This window comes from Schistocerca piceifrons, chromosome 1, assembly GCF_021461385.2.
Source record: "Schistocerca piceifrons isolate TAMUIC-IGC-003096 chromosome 1, iqSchPice1.1, whole genome shotgun sequence".
Classification (NCBI taxonomy): Eukaryota; Metazoa; Arthropoda; class Insecta; order Orthoptera; family Acrididae; genus Schistocerca; species Schistocerca piceifrons.
In genome coordinates, this window is record NC_060138.1 from 1,135,147,706 (window position 1) to 1,135,154,129 (window position 6,424).

The window sequence follows — 6,424 nt, forward strand, 5'->3', positions numbered from 1 at the left end:
CCGGCCGGGGTGGCCGTGCGGTTCTAGGCGCTACAGTCTGGATCCGCGCGACCGCTCCAGTCACAGGTTCGAATCCTGCCTCGGGCTTGGATATGTGTGATGTCCTTAGGTTAGTTAGGTTTAAGTAGTTCTAAGTTCTAGGGGACTGATGACCTCAGCAGTTAAGTACCATAGTGCTCAGAGCCATTTGAGCCATTTTTTGAACCGCTCACGATCAACAATAAGCAAAAACAAGTAATGGTCTCTACAGAGTTGTAGATTTCCCCCCCCCCCCCCCACAACACACACACACTAACGTAATTGTGCCGGCACCGAGACTCCCCTATATAAACTGCAGATAAATGGTGGGCTTGAATCACACGTCGATTGAACAAACGACTCACTGTAAAGTGATCCAGGTACATTATAACCCCTCAAACCCCGTCTGCAGTCTGAACGCGTAACTGTGAAAGGAACACTGAGAATTTACAGAAGAAATAATAAGAACGATTAACAGACAGTTACGACATATGTGCTCAACGAACGTAACCTACCTACCCACAACCGTTTCCATGTGCAGTGAACAGAATCGTATGCAGTGGGCCAAAGTTAACTGGATTCAGTATCTTCCCCGGTGACAACCACACAGCCCAGTCATAACCGTGAAAATATTACAAAGAAACCAGACGAGATAAAAGTTCAAATGGTTCAAATGGCACTGAGCACTATGCGACTTAACTTCTGAGGTCATCAGTCGCCTAGAACTTAGAACTAATTAAACCTAACTAACCTAAGGACATCACACACATCCATGCCTGAGGCAGGGTTCGAACCTGCGACCGTAGCGGTCTTGCGGTTCCAGACTGCAGCGCCTTTAACCGCACGGCCACTTCGGCCGGCTACATATAGCACAACTGATATTTGTTTTACATTTAAAGTCTTTGCAGGAGCCAATTTGTTGTTAAATTTTACGTTGTTTGTTTATAATCATGCTGTGGTATTTGTTTAAAATGTATAGTCTTTCTGAGGGTATATTTGTTGTTGAATAATGTGTATCGGTAATTTGCAATAGAATCCAAAGAAACCGGTATAGGCACGCTTATACAAATACAGAGATACGTAAACAGGCAGAATACGGTGCTGCGGTGGGCAACGCCTACATGACACAAGAAGTGTCTGGCGCAGTTGTTAGATCGGTTACTGCTGTGACAATGGCGCGTTATCAAGGTTTGATTTTGAACGTGCTGTCCAAGACCATGCTGTTGCCTAGGCGACGTTGTATAGTGTCTATCTACATACATCTTTGGATGCAAATAGGCACTGTACAACGTCGCTTAGACAACAGCGTGCTACAGCATGGTCTTGGACAAGCAACGGCAACACATTCCCCTTTCCATGGAAACGGAATCGCCATGAATTACCAACCACTATCATCAGGTGGTGTTCAACGTTCGCACAACCTTTTGTATTGGTGCAGTTATATTTAAAGTTTTTTAAGTTATTGTATTGTATTGTATGGAACTGGGGACCTAGAAACGACGGAGAGGCTTCGTCCCCGCTGTAGCCCTCATTGGTTCACAACAGGCCACAGCAGTCCACTCACCCCACCGCCGCCCCACACTGAACCAAGGGTTATTGTGCGGTTCAGCCCCCCCCCCCTTCCCTCCCTCCCGGGAACGTCTCACACCAGATGAGTGTGTAACCCCAATATTTACGTGGTAGAGTAACTATGATGTACGTATATGTGGAGAAAGTGTTTGCGCAGCTATCGCCGACATAGTGTAACAGAGATGGAATAAGGGGAACCAGCCCGCATTCGCTGAGGCAGATGCAAAACCGCCTCAAAAACCATCCAGAGCCTGACCGGCACACCGGACCTCGACACGAATCCTCCCGGCGGCTTCGTGCCGGGGACCGGCACGTCTTCCCGCCCGGAAAGCGGGACAGCATGGCTAACCGGGCGGGCTATTTAAAGTTAAGTAATTTTATTAATGACCTCTCCGTCATCACCTCAGTTCCTCTTGCTGGCGAAATACTGGCAGTGAAAATTTCATTTATTACCACCACCAGGATTCGAACCGACTTACCTCCGAGTCGAAGCCACTGCGTAGGGGTGCCTTAGCGACCCTGGCTACAGAGGTTGGTTATATCTACATGATGAACATAACATTATAGTAGTGTTGAATATGTGGAAGCCTACTAATGGATTGTAACCAGCCAGTGATACCGATGTACTATTCACAAGGAACCCCTTGAGTGCGAGGTGCAAAAGGCCAATGATGTTTACAGCATTCGACGCCCCATATATTGTCTACCATGCAGTTACAGTATTGGTCGCTAACGGCAACAGGGGCTGGCACTGGAGGTATCCGATGGTGAGCTCAGCATGAGGCTACGGAGCATAGCTGAATGCTTAGTCGAAGAGTGACTCACAACGGTGCTACAGTTGAAAGGTGGCTACACTGAGCCACTGCGCCAGAGATTGCGCCAAAGAGTATTATTCAGCCGCCTCCACTGGCAGTGCTTGGGGAGAACTCGTAGTAGTCAGTGCTTGTTGAGAACTCGTGGGAGTCAGTGCTTGTTGAGATGTGCTAGTGAAAAGTGCTTGCAGAGATGTGATACTGAAAAGTTCTTGTTGAGATGTGGTAGTAGCGAGTCGGTGTGGAGCTATATTGTAATGATTAGAGTGATTTTCGTCAATATATGAAGGTAAAAGAAAAAAAATTTTTCCTTTTCTTTTTATTATCTCAATGTCTTAAATAATGCAGCATTACAGGTTCAGTCAACAAAGCATCTGGCGTGTGTTCTTGTATTAGAGTGTAATTCTGGGTTTCTTGCGCAATTATAGTATTGTGCTTTGTTGGATTCGTAGGTTTTATAGTTGCTGGGGACTTAATTAATTAATTGTATTAACGAAAATTTTCATTTCATTCTTTGTTGTTGTTCCATGCAGTCAGATTGCGGACAAAAACTAGTCAGGACCAACCGTTTACGAGACACAGCGTAATCGGACCTACAGCTACGAAAAATAAAAATGATTTTCAAAGTTAATAATAATTAAGCCCCCATGCACGTGGCGACCGCTGCTTCGAATCGTCCCTTGGAATTCTTCTGATTGTAAAAATAGTAGACAGTAGTTTGTTGTAGTAATTTGTAGTTTACATTGCATGTGTTGATTTGGTAATTGGCATTCTTCTAATGGTATTTTTCAAAATTTAATTTTTATTGCCTTGTCTACGGGTTTAACAATTTAGGGCAATTATTTCAATTGTTCGATTAATCGTGTTTGAGGGAAACATTTCATGTAAATGGTATTGTTGGAGATAAAGAGTCATTGTGTGTAATTTTCGTACAGTGACGAATTTTTTATGTTTTGTAAATGATTACGCGATCGATGAAAAAGGCAAAAATGATGGATAGTGATAATGACGAAATTGTTAACATGGCGAACTCGCCAACAGAGGAAAACAGTATCATGAATAATGAAGTGGAAAACAATTTAATAAGTCAGGAAGATAGTCTGGAACCAGTTCAAAATTTTTCTCAATCGGAAAATTCACAGATTACGTGGTTAACGACAGAAGATATGGAGCAGTTGATGGGTGCTATATTAAATTTGGGATCACGAATGGAAACACTGTTAGATTCACAGTTAGGAACAATTAAAACTGAGATGGGAACTTTGAGATCTGAAATTAAAACAGAAATGAAAGCAATGACAACACGGTTATGCTCAAAAATAGGAACAATTGAAACAGAAATAGGAACAATTAAAACCGAGATGAAAGCAGTGGGATCACAGTTACGATCTGAATTAGAAACTGATATGGGAACAATGGAAACACAGTTAGGCTCACGAATAGGGACGTGTTTCAAAAACATGAAAGATGAATCAAAGAAAGAAAGGAGAGAAGAAGTACAACCGATTTTGAATGCTCACAATAATAGTTTAATTTCAATAGAAATTAGACAAGAGGAACAGGACAGAGAACAGGAAGAAAAAGAGCGCGTGATAGTACAGAAATTTTCAGAGTTAAATTTACAATGTGCACACGATAAGGAAGAAATACTCGAGAGAATCGAGGAGTCCGTATCAAATGACAGATTAAATAACATAACACAACAATATGAACAGTTAACTACCAAATGTGTCAATACTGAAACCCGAGTCGCGACACTTACGGAAGACGTAAATAAACAGAAAGGACAATTAAGTGACTCATCGGAAAGAGTTGAGGAGATCTCAGATAAATTGACAAGTCTTAGTTTAGCAGAGGGGTTTGAAGAAAGTAATTTATTTCATTTACGGGATGCAATAAGAGAGCGCGAGGCGCGTGAACTTAACAATAATCGACATTCGGACTGGAAAAGTCGCGGTAGCTCTTTGTCGCCACGAGGAGAAAACTTTGACTATAAACATTTTTTGACTGTTCAGAAATTTAAGATCTTTCGCAATTCTAAGAATGACATACATCCATGTTCATGGTTAAATCAATTTACGTATTTACTTCCTCCAAATTTGCCACTAAGTCACAAACTGGAAATTATGTGCCGCTATTAAAGTCCTCAGGGGATTCACTACTCTAAGTGAATATGTGCCATAGCGTGCATAGGGCCCCGAGCTGTAGTGGTGCTTTTTCCCTTGTAGTTTTCTGCACCGCTGCCTACTCTTTTACTATTCTTTGCATCTGTCAAAACAACTCTTCGACTATCAATCTATCTAGACAGTAGATAAACAATAACCGGATATGACTATTTACCCAAAAGTGATTTCGTAAATTACCGTTTGGACTTTACCTTCAGCAGCATTCATTCGTAGCTCAAAAGAAATTTTACCTGTTTATCTTCGTGACAATATTACTTCATATGTTGACGATATTCTTATTGCTAAACGTTCTTGGAGTGAGCACAACAAAATTTTGGATTCATTATTACGTATTTTTGCACGAATTGGCATTACAGTGAACTTGGAAAAATCTGAATTTGGTCGTTCTCAGGTGAAATGTCTCGGTCACATTATTTCTACAGAAGGTATTCTTCCTGATCCAGAGAAACTAGATGCTATTCAGTTCGCAATGACATTTTTTTAAGCGAAAATCGGTCGACAACTCTGTTTGGTTAGTTTGTATTCCTGATGAGTGGGTCAATAAATTAATTTGGTACACACATTTCAGTTATGCACACTTTGGTCCCAGAAAATGCTTTCATAAATTACAGGAAAATTGCTACTTCAGTAATATGGAAAAATGTATTCGATCTGTTCTGGCCAAATGCAAATTATGTCAAAAGGCTAAGCCGCCAACAATTTCTCACAGAGCACCGTTGTTTCCTATCATTCCAGCGAAATTAAAGGATATGGCTGCAGTCGATTTGTTCGGTCCAGTGGTTCATTCTACTAATGGTTTTGCGTACATTTTCGTAGCAGTGGAATTGACATCAAAATATGTGTGTTTTACACCATTACGCAAAGCAACAGCTCGTTCAGTATCTAACGCTTTCATCAAACATTTTCTTAAAGAAGTTGGTCATGTTGATAAGGTTATATCAGATAATGGATCACAGTTTCGTTCTAAAATTTGGCTTCGTACTCTACGGCGTCGTAAAATTAAACCAATTTTCATTTCACTTTTTCACCCTCAATCTAACGCTTCAGAGAGATGGATGAAGGAAATCAATAAATTGTGTCGTCTTTATTTTCATCAGAATCACAGAACGTGGGATCAGTATCTTCATATTTTTCAAAACATTCTGAATGAACTCCCTAATGATTCAACTTCTTTACCACCTATACTGATATTAAAAAACAAAGCACCGACAAATCGCATATCTGAAATCGTTCCTTTTCCGCCTACACGGAAACTGCGGCATTCTGAAGTTGTGAACCTGGCTCTACAAAATATTGCATCTGCGGCTGCTAGAAGAGAGAAATCAGCTAAGCGTCCTGGTCGTTTAAAAATCTTGTCAGTTGGTCAGAAGGTGTTAATTAAGTCTCATCGTTTGTCTCACAAAGGAAGAGGATTGTGTCGCAAATTTTTTCTGTTTTATAACGGTCCATATAGAGTTCGCAAAATTATTCATGATAACACTGTAGAAGTAGAAACTCTTAAATCTCGACGCTCTAAGGGAATACATCATATATCAAACGTTAAAATTTTTGTGGAATGACATACTTTCGAGAAACCAACAGTTTACGTAAACATGCAGAGAATACAAGGATACCGCGCTGTGTTTTGGCGGCGGCATATACTCAAAGCAACAGTCAAGTCTGCGCGCCGCACAAGGCAGTCGTTGACCGCAAACAATTGCTTCCTACGTCACGCGCCTACAGCTGATCGAGCGCTCAGTGCGAATGCACTGACAGCCGTAAACAAATACACAGTCTAATTTCTCCGACTAAATTCAGTATAAAGCTATAGTGACTTGATGAATTATGTTATTAACGTTC